General features: G+C 41.1%; 1 protein-coding gene across 3 annotated transcripts in view; it reads right to left on the reverse strand.

The window, feature by feature from the left end:
- AFAP1 (actin filament associated protein 1) overlaps window positions 1–14,086 on the reverse strand; it is a 149,935-nt gene that overhangs the window by 51,131 nt on the left and 84,718 nt on the right. The gene's annotated exons all lie outside the window — the stretch shown is intronic.

Consider the following 14,086-nt stretch of genomic DNA (forward strand, 5'->3'; position numbering starts at 1 on the left):
CCACTGTCCCTTCCGTCCTTCCTGAGCTCCTGCAAGGAGCTGGGTGTGGTTCTGATCACTGGGGACATGCAGCAAACAAGACAGACAAGCTCCCGGGTTGGTGCAACTTACACTCTGGTGAATGCAGAGCTAGCAGGCAAAGCTTTCAAAATGTCTTCTATTCTTCTTGGAACTAAGCTGCAATTTGGGTTCAACCCAAGTGCCTTCGGAGAAAAAAATAAAAAAGCAATGCCAAAGCCCCAGCTAGCTGTGTAGTGACTTTGCAATATGATCTCAGCAGACACATCCAGATTCCCTTGGCTTGCTCTGGGCTTGGGATGGGAGCCAGGAACTGACAGCAGGCCGGAACAGCATCTCCAGCCATCCTGCGCTCAGCTGCTTCACGAAAAAGCAATGGAGTGAGGTCCACGTTGGAGAATAGAACAGGAAAAAAAGGAAAAGAAGAAATCCAGAGAGCTTGCTGCAATGTTTTTCTCCTTGTTGAGTCTGAGGTGTGAAAACGTAAGCAAAGGTGACCCCAACCCAGGTGACCTGCGCCTCCTGAATGTCTCCGAGCGGAAAAGATTCCCTCAGTTTCGCGTTTCATGCTAATTTCACTGCTGCTTCTTTTGCAGCAGGTCTTTATTCCCTCACCTCCCCTGTGTTTCTCAAACCTTCAATTGACAAGGCACACTTTTATCTGACCTAAGGATGAGATTTTTTCTTCCCTCTTGGGAAAGGGTATAATGCAATGGAAAACTCCTGGGCTTCTGCATCTGACGGGAGCTGGGGTTGAAACCCCAGTCCCACCACCAGCTCCAGAGGCACGGCTGAGCCACCCAGGCTGTGAGCCTCCGTCTCTGCCCAGAACGTGTGAAAGCGACGCCCACTGGGACAGCTCAACAAGGACGCCAACGTGCGCTCTCTTCTCGCGACCAGAGCGGTACATACACGAAAATGCGTTCAATTGTACACACACTGCTAAGGGTCTTGAGGTCCTTGTTTCACACTAGAAGGTTAAACCCCACAAAACACTACCTGCAGAAACCTATCTCTGGCAAAAACTTTTATGCAAAACACAGTTGTCTTTTTTCTTTCCTTTTTCTTTTTCTTTTTTCCAAAGGGGGAAGGAAGTTCTGGGGGCTTCCCTGATGGCGCAGTGGTTGAGAATCTGCCTGCCAATGCAGGGGACATGGGTTCGAGCCCTGGTCTGGGAAGATCCCACATGCCGCAGAGCAACTGGGCCCATGAGCCACCACTGCTGGGCCCACGCACCTGGAGCCCATGCTCCGCAACAAGAGAAGCCACCGCAATGAGAAGCCCGCGTGCAGCAACGAGGAGTAGCCCCCGCTCGCCACAACTAGAGAAAGCCAGCGCGCAGCAACGAAGACCCAACGCAGCCAAAAATTTAATTAATTAATTAATTTAAAAAAAAAAAAAAGGGAGAGAAAGAAAAAGAGCATCAGCTAAAAGCCATGCCTGCAGCACCAACACATCCCAGCCTCGCCAACTTCCTCCCACTCTCCTGGTCACTGGACTGTCCCCTCCACTCTCCCCCGTCCCATATCAGGTCCTGTTTTTCCCGCAAACAAACGTTTGGGGAACTGAGGAATCTCTGAAGCTCTGAATCCCTGAAGCCAGGGGAGGTTACCGAGCCGTCAAAGCCAACTCACAAAATGCAATCACCCTTCTGAGAAGCCTTTCCTGATGAAGCCAACCCAAATATCCGCATGCTTACAATGCTGTACATAGATCAACTATACCCCTTCCTCCCTATTAGTTTCTCCCTTCTAGAACTTAAATTCCTCGTGGAGAGAATAGAATGAGGTGGATTCGGTAGACCAGAGGAGAACCAGCACGCCTGGGGCCAGGTGGGGTTATTCATCGTATCCCAGCAACATGAGACTATTTAATAACAGTAATTACATCCCAGGTACAGAGAAAGGCACTGCTGAAAAGATCAATGAGAGAAACCAGCCTTTCTTTCCATGGGTTTTATCAAACGGTTGGATTATTTCAGGTTATCTTCATGAAACTGTCTTTCTTCTCTGATCGCTGTTTATTGCCATATTGCCCCTGCAGAGTTCATTCAGAAGTAGTAAATAAAAGGTTTATGACCCAATTTCTCAAATAGCTGCAAATGAGGTTTTCATACTAATATACTTCTTTTGAAAGAGCCATGTTCTGTGAGAAGTTTAATACGTACTTAAGAGAACTGGATCCAAATTCAGAATCACAAATCTCTCAAAATACAAATTGTTATATGTTCTGTGGTATTTTTGTTTGCTTTTAACTTGAGCCTGCATCTCCAAAAACACAATCTCTGCACATTTTTTAAGGAAATCTGACCGCTGCATTTCTGGGAACATTGACTCTTGTCTTCCGAGTGAGCCCCAACAAGATGGCTCGTGTTTTCAGCATCTGTACACACACACACACCGAGAGTGAACTTTGGCAAGAGCTGCTGGTAATGGAAGTTGCAGACCAAAAGGACAGAAATAAATTTGGTAACGATCCTTGAAGAAGTGTCTGTCAAGTCCTGTACTGGCCCAACAAAAGCCCCAGGCTTCTCATACCTGACAGAGGGAGTGTGTGTGACTTACCGAAAAGGTCTTTAATTGTTACACTGAAGCCACGTTTTGAAATACTGAACACCTGGATAATAGGTTTAGGACAGTATGGGAGAAGAGGAGTTTATATGAATAAAAGACTTGGCATCCGTTTTACAAAGCAATTCATGTCGGAGAGTTGTTAGAATTTTCACAGAAGGAATCCTAAGACGTGATACTAATAAATCACAAATTTCAACTGTTTGTTACAGTTCTAAGAGTGTGTTTATGTAACTTTTTCATTCTAGCTTTTTGACCATTCTGATCAGTATTATTTCCACTTGATAGATAAATGGGAAAGAGTTTGCTGACCAAAAATATCATAATGAGTTAAAGGCATTCTCAGAATATACTCCAGATTTCCAGACTTTTCATTCAATCTTCTGTCACTCTAACACGCTATCATCAAGATAAAGAAGGGTTGTTTTTTTTATATAGTTCTTTACGAAGAAGAATCTACTTCAGTCATAAAGATGTGGCCTTGACAAGGTGAAATAAAAAAAACATGATGACAGCATTGACTTCTTACACATAAAACTATGATTTCAAAGTTTTTAATCATTTAGAAAAAAAAAGTTGGAAGCCACATACTAGCTGATTTCAAGGCTCTCTAAAGCTGCAGCAATCAAGACAATGTGGCGTTGACATGAGGATATACAAACAGACGAATGAAACAGAACAAGGAGCCCAGAAAAGGACCCACACATAACACAATCAACTGATTTCCAATCGTGGCAATTAAGTCCATTTCAATGGTACTAAAATAACTGACTATGCATATGGAAGAAAATGAATCTTGACTCCCACATCTCATCCTGTACATGAAAACCAATATGCATGAATCAGAGACCTAAATGTAAAGACTGAGCCAGTAAAATTCTGGAAGAAAATACAGGTTCTATCTTGGTGACTTGGAATATGCTAAAATTGGGGGGGGAGGTGGTTTGGCAGGATGCAAAAAGTACTGACTATAGAGGTAAAGACTGATACACCAGATTTCAGATTTAACAATTCCTGTCCATCAAAAGGTACCATTAAGGAAGATAATTAATCTACAGATTAATCAGAGAGTAATTCTTTAAGGCAAGAAACACTGAGAGAAAGAGGGTTTTCAGGTTTTAACTACCAGTAAATATAACCATTTAAATTTTGTATGCAACAAATAACATAGCCTCAAAAATATTAAGCAAAAACTAACAGAAATAAAAAAGACATAGATAAATTCATAATCAAAGTGGTAGATATTCCCACGTCTCTCCCTTTGAGTAACTGATAAAACAAATAAATAAATTAGTAAGGATATAGAAGATTTGAACATGACAATTAATGACTGTGATCTAACAACCATATATAGAAGAGTACCCCAAGCAAATGCATAATACACATCCCTTACAAGTAGACACTGAACACTTACCAAAACTGACTACATGTTGAGCAATAAATCAAGTCTATAAATTTCTACTTTGTGAAACCATATAAAGTTCTGTGACTAGAGTGGAATTAAACTAGAAATGTAAAACAATCAGATAATTTTTTCAAAAATCACTGAATACTTGGAAACTAAGCAATATATTCCCAAATAAACCATTAGTAAAAAAGGGAATCACAACAGAAATTAGGAAATATTTTAAATTGAATGATAGGGGACTTCCCTGATGGTGCAGCGGTTAAGAATCTGCCTGCCAATGCAGGGGACACGGATTCGATTCATGGTCTGGGAAGATCCCATGTGCTGTGGAGCAACTAAGCCTGTGTGCCACAACTACTTCGCCTACGCTCTAGAGCCCACGTGCCACAACTACTGAAGCCTGTGCACCTAGAGCCCGTGCTCTGCAACAAGAGAAGCCACTGCAATGAGAAGCCCACACACCGCAACGAAGAGTAGTCCCCACTCGCTGCAACTAGAGAAAGCCCACGCTCAGTAACAAAGACCCACTGCAGCCAAAAAACGAAACAAAAAAACCATTAAACTGAATGATAAAAACACACACACAAAAAATCAAAATAGAGGATGCAGCTAAAACTGTACTTAGAAGGAAATGCATAGCTTTAAATCCATATATACACACACACACACACACACACACATACACACACACACACACACATATGGAAAGGGCTAACAATCAATTATCTAAGTACACAATTCAAGAAGTTGGGATAATTACAGAAAATTAAACCAAAACAAAGTGAAAGAAGAGGATAACTTAATAAAATAGAAAACAATAGTACTATAGAGAAAAATTAAGAGGAAAAATTTGGTTTTTTTGAAAGAACTAATAAGATGGATAAACTTCTGGCAAGACTGATGAAGAAAAAAGGGCAGCACATGGTATCTTGACTTCTGGTTGCCACATAGAAAGGCACGCAGGCCACCACTCTCACCTTGACAACTAAAACAAGGTGGGTGAGCTCTAAAAAATATTCAGAGAGAATTTTTCAGAGAGAATACCCCAGCAAACCAAAGAGCTGGCCAGCATCAGGCCAAAAAGAAAACCAAGCTGGTCCAGAAAGCTACCATGTGTCTGTAGCATACAGAGACCTCTAGACTTCCACCACAGCTCAGAACCTGAACCACGCTGATGGAAAATTCCAGATCCAGCCCTGAAACCATGTGAAGGCAAGAGCAAAGTGAATCAAAGTAAAGCTGCAGCCCAGTCCAGATCTGCCTCAACTACAGGTGAGACGGAGGCAGCCCACCTATGAGCAGCAGACGGAAGAAAGGACACACCCTTTTCTGAAGGAAACAGTAATTACTTCAGTCTCTACTGCTCTTTTACACAAACCAGATGGAATACAATGTAAACTCATGAGACAAATTCAATAGAAACAGTCCTAGAGATGATCCAAACATCAGAATTACAAAAGACTTTAAAATAACTATGATAGGAAGTCAAAACAGATCGTGAAAAAGGCATTAAGACATGTGTGAAGAGACAGGGAATTTCAGAAGAGAGATGGAAACTATTTTTTTTTAAAAAAGCAAAAGAAAGATGCTAGAAATGAAAAATAGGATGTCACAAAAGAATAATTCATAAGATGGGCTTAAGGGCACACTGGACACAGAGGAGGAAAGGACCAGTAAACTTGAGGATGGGTAAATCTAAAGTATCCACCCAAACTGAAACACACGGAAGAGTGAAGAAAAGCAGAAGAGAGAAACCAAAATCCATGGGATATTCCAAATGACCTAACATGTACCAACAAATTTTAAAAGGAGAGGAGAGAAAAAATGAGCCAGAAAAACATTTCAAGAGATAATAGCCAAAAACGGTCCCAAACTGATGAAAGACATCAACCTACAGAACAAAAAAAAAACTCTGAGAAAGATAAAAACCTATAGAGCCACACCCAGACACCTCACAGTCAACTGCTGAAAACCAAAGATTAAAAAAGCAAATCTTAAAGGGAGCCACGAAAAAAAAAATGACACCACATTCAAAGGCACAATTGATACAAGTGATGGCTAACTTCTCACCAAAAGTTAAGGTGAAATAAAGACATTTCCAGTCAAAGCTGAAAGGAGAAGAAAAAAACAAACAAACAAAAAGTGGAAAGGAGTTATTTCCAGAAGGTCTGCTCTGTAAGAAATCATTTTATTTTAATAATTTCTTTAGGGTGAAAGGAAATGATGATACTACATGGAGGCCCTTCTTCAGGAAGGAACAAAGTAAGGGGAGATGCCTGGGAGAATACGAAAGACCTTTCTTGGGACTTCCCTGGCAGTCCAATGGTTAAGACTCTTCCACTGCAGGGGGTGCAGGTTTGATCCCTGGTCGGGGAACTAAGATCAACCTTTCTTCAAGGACACACAGGGTCAGCTTCTATGAGCTCAAGTATACAATAAACTTGTTTGTGATCCTCCTTGAGAAGTCTGGCAAAACCACAACGATACTCTCCTAGCACATTAAATCATGCTGAAAACTCTTTTCAACTGTATTCCTCTAAAACTGGTTGAAACCAGGAGGTGCTGTAAAACCCCTACATTACCCAGCAAGGAGTGGGGGAGAAAAGCAAGAAAAGGACGGATGCAATTTACCAAGGTCAGCGCTAGGACTCTCATGGCTTCTCATTAGAAAAGGACAGTGGTGTCCACAGTGCAGCTAATTTCCTTTCAATATCCTCTTTGGTATAGACCTTTAAGAGTCGTTTTGGGATGTTTATTAATTTATTTGCAATAGGGGATATGGCAGATGACTGGCACATGGTTTCCTCTCTGTGGGCACACAGGAAAATGTTTCCCAGACTCCTTGCAGGTCTGGGCAAAGGAGGATGGGAGGAAGGGATGTGAACACTCGTAGCTCTGGCCCCTAAAAACAGCCTGCTGTCATCTTGATTTCCAAACAGATTTCAACAGGCGCTTGTATGTTTACTACCACCACCAATAATAGCAGCTTGCACTTACATATGTGCTCATACAGGCGAGGTGCTCTCCTAAACACTTTATATCTTTTTTTTTGTTAATTTTTATTTATTTATTTATGGCTGTGTTGGGTCTTCGTTTCTGCGCGAGGGCTTTCTCTAGTTGCGGCGAGTGGGGGCCACTCTTCATCGCAGTGCGCAGGCCTCTCACCATCGCGGCCTCTCTTGTTGCGGAGCACAGGCTCCAGACGTGCAGGCTCAGTAATTGTGGCTCACGGGCCTATTTGCTCCGCGGCATGTGGGATCTTCCCAGACCAGGGCTCGAACCCGTGTCCCCTGCACTGGCAGGCAGACTCTCAACCACTGCGCCACCAGGGAAGCCCCAACACTTTATATCTTAACGTGGTCACAGCCTCACAACAACTCTAAAAAGCAGACGCTACTTTCAATCCCTCGCATTTTCATAGATGAGAAAACTGAGGCACGGGGAAGTCAAGGAGCTCATCTAGACACTCAGTGAGTGACTGGCGGGGCGGAGGTCAGAACCCAGCGTCGGACTCCAGTCTGAGCTCTAGCGAAACTGTCTTTCTACACAGTGCTGGCTCACCACCTTCTCCTTCCCGGCTCCTTTATAGTTATTATAATGAATTTCAGAAGCAGTTATAAGAGTCAAATAAAACTTTAGTGGAAATGGCTGTGCAATGCCATTTACCTTAACAACCTGTCTGCCTGCAGAAACACTTACTTGCTCTCCAACGCTCTCTTCCATGAGGACTTTTATCCAAGTGGAAATGAGCAGGCTGGGCTAGAGCTGTGATTACCAAACCTGGCTTGGCCTCGGGCATTGGGAGGTTCCTTAAAAATAGATTTCTGAGCAGAATATCTACAAAAAGGGCAAAGGATATAAACAGACAGTTCACAGAAACAATAATACAGCCATAGGCTCTTGAACCCTATAAAAAGATGCTCAATGTCATTCATAATGAGAGAAGTGCAGATTAAAACTAGATGAGATATCATTTTCCCTTATCGGGCTGGCAACAATTCAAAAGTTGATAACACAGGCTGCTGGCAGGACAGTAGGGGGAAAAGGCACTCACACGCTGTTGGGGGGAAAAGGCACTCACATGCCGTAGGGGGGAAAAGGCACTCACATGCCGTTGGGGGGAAAAGGCACTCACATGCCGTTGGGGGGAAAAGGCACTCACATGCCGTTGGGGGGAAAAGGCACTCATATGCCGTTGGGGGGAAAAGGCACTCACACACTGTTGGTGGGAAGGTAAACTGGTAAACCTACAAAGTGATTCAACTGTATCTCAAAATTAAAATTGCTTATAACCTTCAGGCAAACAATTCCTCTGTTTGGAAATGCAGTCTACAGACTAGCAAAACCGTGAGATGATGCGGGCACAGGATTAACATTATAGAAACTCCCTGTCACATCAAAAGAATGACAACAACCCAATATCCACAAATAGAAGATAAGATTTTTTAAAAGTATATTCTATTTATAAAATGAAATGCTATGTATTGTAAAAGAGAAAAAGTGCTCTATTCTCTAACTTGGAGAAAAAAAAATCTCCAAGATACTCTATTTAGGAAAAAAAAACAAGGTGCAGAACCTTGTTTCTGCACCCTTTTTATGAGGGTTGGGGGACGGGTATTGAAATTTGCATTTCTATTTGTTGCATAGGTACAAAGAAACTCAAAGGAGACATGCAAAGTGACTGCTCTCACACATTGCTGGTAGAAGGACAACTGTACAAACAACCCTGGAGAACAATTTGTGAGGCTCTAGTAATGCTGAAGATGTGCACATATCAACAGCAGCAATTCCAATATATGGTCTCCATCCTAGAGAAACCAGGACACTGAGACCAGGTGACCCGCATGAGAACGCTCACTGAACACTGCCCGTGACAGTGAGAGGGTGCAAGCAAATGAGTGAGTGAAAAAAAAAGCAGGCTGCAGAACACGTGCAGTTTGAAGTCATTTACATGGAAATTTTACACATGAAGAATAATATCATTTCTTGTTTATGAGTACAGACATTGTAAGTAAGAAGTATTTCTAAAGTATACCTAGATAATAATAAAGACCAAATTCAAGATACAAGTGACCTTGGAAGAGGGAGGGAATTTTTATTTTTAATGATTAACATCTTTACTAATGATAAAGCCCTTATAAATGGTTCAAAAAGAATAAAAAGACACAATCGAGGGAGAGAGAATTAATAGGGCAGGCATATTTCAATTACATCTGTGGCTTTCTGGATCTTAAAAAGGGTAAAAGATATAAAGTAAAAAGAAAAAAAATTCTGAGGTCCCAAATGAATCTAATCATTAGGGTTTTTTTTTTTGGTTTGTTTGTTTGTTTGTTTTAATTTCCAATTGATTCTGATAAGGCAGCCAATCTTATGACAATATCTGGATGAAACTAAACTAAAACATCTCAGGTCTCTGCTGATTTTAAAAAATTAAAATTCTGTAACTGATTGATTGAAACTAGTTTTGTCATCAGACTTCCATTTCTAATCAAGACTTCTTAGGTTCTTGTATTACAATATGCAATGGAAGTAAAGCACAAACATTAAGTGGAGTAATTAATCAATTTAAACCCTTTAGAAAAAGATAATTTACCATGTATTTACTTCTTTTTAAAGCAATATCAGCAAATGCTAAAAAGTTTTTGCAGTTAAGCTCCCATTGACAGAGTCATCATTCTATAATTAGCTGAGTGCCTGTGATCTGTATCTCACATCTGTTGAAATAAGGTGTAAGACTATTTCACTCCATCAGCACCTGACATCTTGAAAAAGTTTTGTCTTTGTCTATTTGTGAGCTGCACTGTCAGCTCATTGCTATTTCCCAACGAAACAGTAAAACCCAGTGAACGCTAGATGACTTCATGTTAGACCAATATCATTAACAAGGGAGCTACTCTTTAGTATGCATAAAATACACAACAAACTGTGAGAACAGATGGAAAAGAGAAGAAAGCTTAGGTTTCAGAGTGTCCTTTCTTGGGTTCTCCACTAGGGTACAGGTAAACACCAAAATGCAGAAGGCCAGATACAGGTAACCAAGAGTGGGACCAGGTGAAGAAAACAGAATCATATATAAGGCTCCTCGTTTATTTCCTCATTCTTTCCCTCCTTACTGAAGGAATGGTGCTAAGAACCTAGAAGAGAGGAATAAAAAGAGAAAATGGCAAATTGTCAAGATGGCCCAGCAGAATGAAAATGAAAATGAAGCCAGGAAATTCAGAGGTCAACTCCTGGCTCCATCAACTGGTTAATCACTGTGACATCCCGTCTACCTGGGACTTGGTATCTCACCTGTAAAATGAAATGGCCAAGAGTAACACCTTTTTCAGGCAGCCGTTTTGAGGATTAAGAGATAATAATGATGGAAAAGTGCTTTGGCGACACCAGTGGTTGACATGTAACGTACTAAGATTCTGTGTCTGGAAGGCTGAGCAATCTCAGTAGCAGAAACTCCCCATCACAGGACTCCCGTTAAAAAAGAAATGCTCTGCTCCACCTCCCAAATTACAGAGATGAGAAAAGCCACATCTATGTGTTCTGCCCCAACAGAAACAATCATTGCTGTCATCACAGAGTCTGACCCTTATACTTTCCTGGGGGATGAGAGGGAAGTGAGGCTCAAGGTTGAAAGGACGCTGGCACGTTATAAGAACCATTGTTATAAAATGTCTCATCAGCCTTTCCCACCCGCTCCCAACCGGTTTTTCAAAGCAAGTACTAGCAGGCAATGATGGACCAGAAGGTTTGGACCAATTCTCCTGATAAAGACAATGACGAAAGCAAGATGAAACATACACAGCATCTTCCTAAGAGCAAGAAAGAGCTATTATCACAGTGTGGAATCACCTGGCCATGATCCAGAAGTAGATGGCAATCCGGAGAGGTAGCCCAGCAGCCGGGACTGCCTTTGATACCCCCCAGAGGAGGTAGCCAAGAAGCCAGGTAGCACTCTGACAGCTCTGGCAGAATAGGGACCGAAAGCTGGAGTCCAGGGCTCGCCAAGGATGAGGCCCCTGGCAAAACCCTCACACTTAATATTAGGGCCCCAAGATTAGGAGCTGGAGTAAGACTGAAATAAAAATAAGCCTGCCCTTGAATGGACTGCAGGCTGACTTCAAGTCACCTGGATGGCTCTGAAAATCTCAAGCTCTGAAATTAAATTAAACTGATTTTGGTGACCTACCGCCCCCTCAAGCATGTGGCACAGGCAAATGCTCTTGGATAGAAAAAAGCACTGTGCTGAGAATCAGATTATTTCTATAGGGACAACTAGACACCCACAAGAAAAAGAATGAAATTGGACCCCTACCTCACACTACAAGCAAAGACTACATCAAAATGGATCACAGACTAAATCTATGAGCTAACACTATAAAGCTATTACAAGAAAATATAAGTGTAAATCTTAAGGCCTAGGATTAAACAATGGTTTCTTAGAAATGACACAAAAAGCAATAAAAAGGAATGAAATATTAACACATATACAACATGGATGAACCTTGAGAACATTACGCTAAGTAAAAGAAGACAGTCACAAAAGGACACATGTTGTATGAGTGCGTTGGCAAATCTGTAGGGACAGAAAGCAGATGAGTGGTTGTCTGGGGCTGGGGGTGGGGGAAATGACTGCTAGCATAGTGAGGACAGCTTTTCTCTTTGGGTTCATGAAAATGTTCTGAAATTAGATTACGGTGATAGTTGCACAACTCCGTGAATATACTAAAAACCACTGAATCATATGTTAAAAGGATGAATTGCATGATATGTGAATTATACTTCAATAAGCTGTTATTATAAATTATTATAATAATTTTTTTCCAAATATAATGCCCAGCATGATCATTAGATAACCTGGTATGCAAGAAGACAAAATGACATGAACAAGAAAAGGCACAACAGATAACAGAACCAGGTCCAAACTCAACCAAAACCACTGTCAAAACAATTATGTCTGTCATGTGCTTGTTATTGGAGAGAAAAGCCAAACAAACATTCCTAAAAAGAAACAACTAGAAATTCAAGAACTGGAAACTACCATAACCAAAATTAAGAATCCAGTGAACGGGAACAAACTTAACAGCAGATTAGATACAGCTAAAGAGAGACACAGTGAGCTGGAAAGTAACAAGAAAAAAATTAACCAGACTAAAGGGAAAAAAAGGGTAGTAAAACACAAAGAGAAGATAAAAGTGGAATACAGTGAAAAAGTCTAACATATATTTAAATTAGTAGGGGGAGAAGAGGAAATGAGGCAAAGTTATATTTTAAGGGAAATGGCTGAAAATTTTTTCCAAAACAGAAAAATACCAATCCACAGATTTAAAAATCCCAGGGAATCCCAAGCAGAATAAATAAAAAAGAATTGACATCCAGACACAATAAAGTGAAACCAGAAAATCAAAGTAAAAGAGAAAGCTCTGTCCTCCTTGGAGAAATGTCTATTTAGGTCTTCTGCCTATTTTTGGATTGGGTTGTTTGTTTTTTTGATATTGAGCTGCATGAGCTGCTTGTATACTTTGGAGATTAACCCTTTGTCAGTTGCTTCATTTGCAAATATTTTCTCCCATTCTGAGGGTTGTCTTTTCATCTTGGTTATGGTTTCCTTTGCTGTGCAAAAGCTTTTAAGTTTCATTAGGTCCCATTTGTTTATTTTTGGTTTTATTTCCATTTCTCTAGGCGGTGAATCAAAAAGGATCTTGCTGTGATTTATGTCACAGAGTGTTCTGCCTGTGTTTTCCTCTAAGAGTTGTATAGTGTCTGGCCTTACATTTAGGCCTTTAATCCATTTTGAGTTTATTTTTGTGTACGGTGTTAGGGAGTGTTCTAACTTCATTCTTTTTTAGTTTTTATTTATTTATTTATTTATTTATTTATTTTTGGCTGTGTTGGGTCTTCGTTTCTGTGTGAGGGATTTCTCTGGTTGTGGCAAGTGGGGGCCACTCTTCATCGCGGTGCGCGGGCCTCTCATTATCGTGGCCTCTCTTGTTGCGGAGCACAGGCTCCAGACGCGCAGGCTCAGTAGTTGTGGTTCACGGGCCCAGTTGCTCCGTGGCATGTGGGATCTTCCCGGACCAGGGCTCGAACCCATGTCCCCTGCATCGGCAGGTGGATTCTCAACCACTGCACCACCAGGGAAGCCCCCTAACTTCATTCTTTTACATGTAGCTGTCCAGTTTTCCCAGCACCACTTATTGAAGAGGCTGTCTTTTCTCTATTGTATATTTTTGCCTCCTTTATCAAAGATGAAGTGACCATATGTGCATGGGTTTATCTCTGGGCTTTCTGTCCTGTTCCATTGATCTATATTTCTGTTTTTGTGCCAGTACCATACTGTCTTGATTACTGTAGCTTTGTAGACATTTCTCCAAAGAAGATATACAGATTGCCAACAAACACATGAAAGGATGCTCAACATCACTAATCATTAGAGAAATGCAAATCAAAACTACAATGAGGTATCACCTCACACTGGCCAGAATGGCCACCATCAAAAAGTCTACAAACAATAAATGCTGGAGAGGGTGTGGAGAAAAGGGAACCCTCTTGCACTGTTGGTGGGAATGTAAATTGATACAGCCACTATGGAGAACAGTATGGAGGTTCCTTAAAAAACTAAAAATAGAACTATCATATGACACAGCAATCCCACTACTGGGCATATACCGTGAGAAAACCGTAATTTAAAAAGTCATGTACCACAATGTTCATTGCAGCACTATTTACAATAGCCAGGACATGGAAGCAACCTAAGTGTCCATCAACAGATGAATGGATAAAGAAGATGTGGCACATATATACAATGGAATATTACTCAGCCATAAAAAGAAACGAAATTGATTTGTAGTGAGGTGGACAGACCTAGAGTCTGTCATACACAGTGAAGTAAGTCAGAAAGAGAAAAACAAATACCATATGCTAACACATATATATGGAATCTAAAAAAAAAAAAGGTTTTGAAGAACCTAGGGGCAGGACAGGAATATAGACGCAGATGTAGAGAATGGACTTGAGGACACAGGGAGGAGGAAGGGTAAGCTGAGACGAAGTGAGAGAGTGGCACGGACATATATCCACTACCAAATGTAAAATA

This window comes from Balaenoptera borealis (genome assembly GCF_965194805.1).
Source record: "Balaenoptera borealis genome assembly, chromosome: 4".
NCBI classification, from domain to species: domain Eukaryota; kingdom Metazoa; phylum Chordata; class Mammalia; order Artiodactyla; family Balaenopteridae; genus Balaenoptera; species Balaenoptera borealis.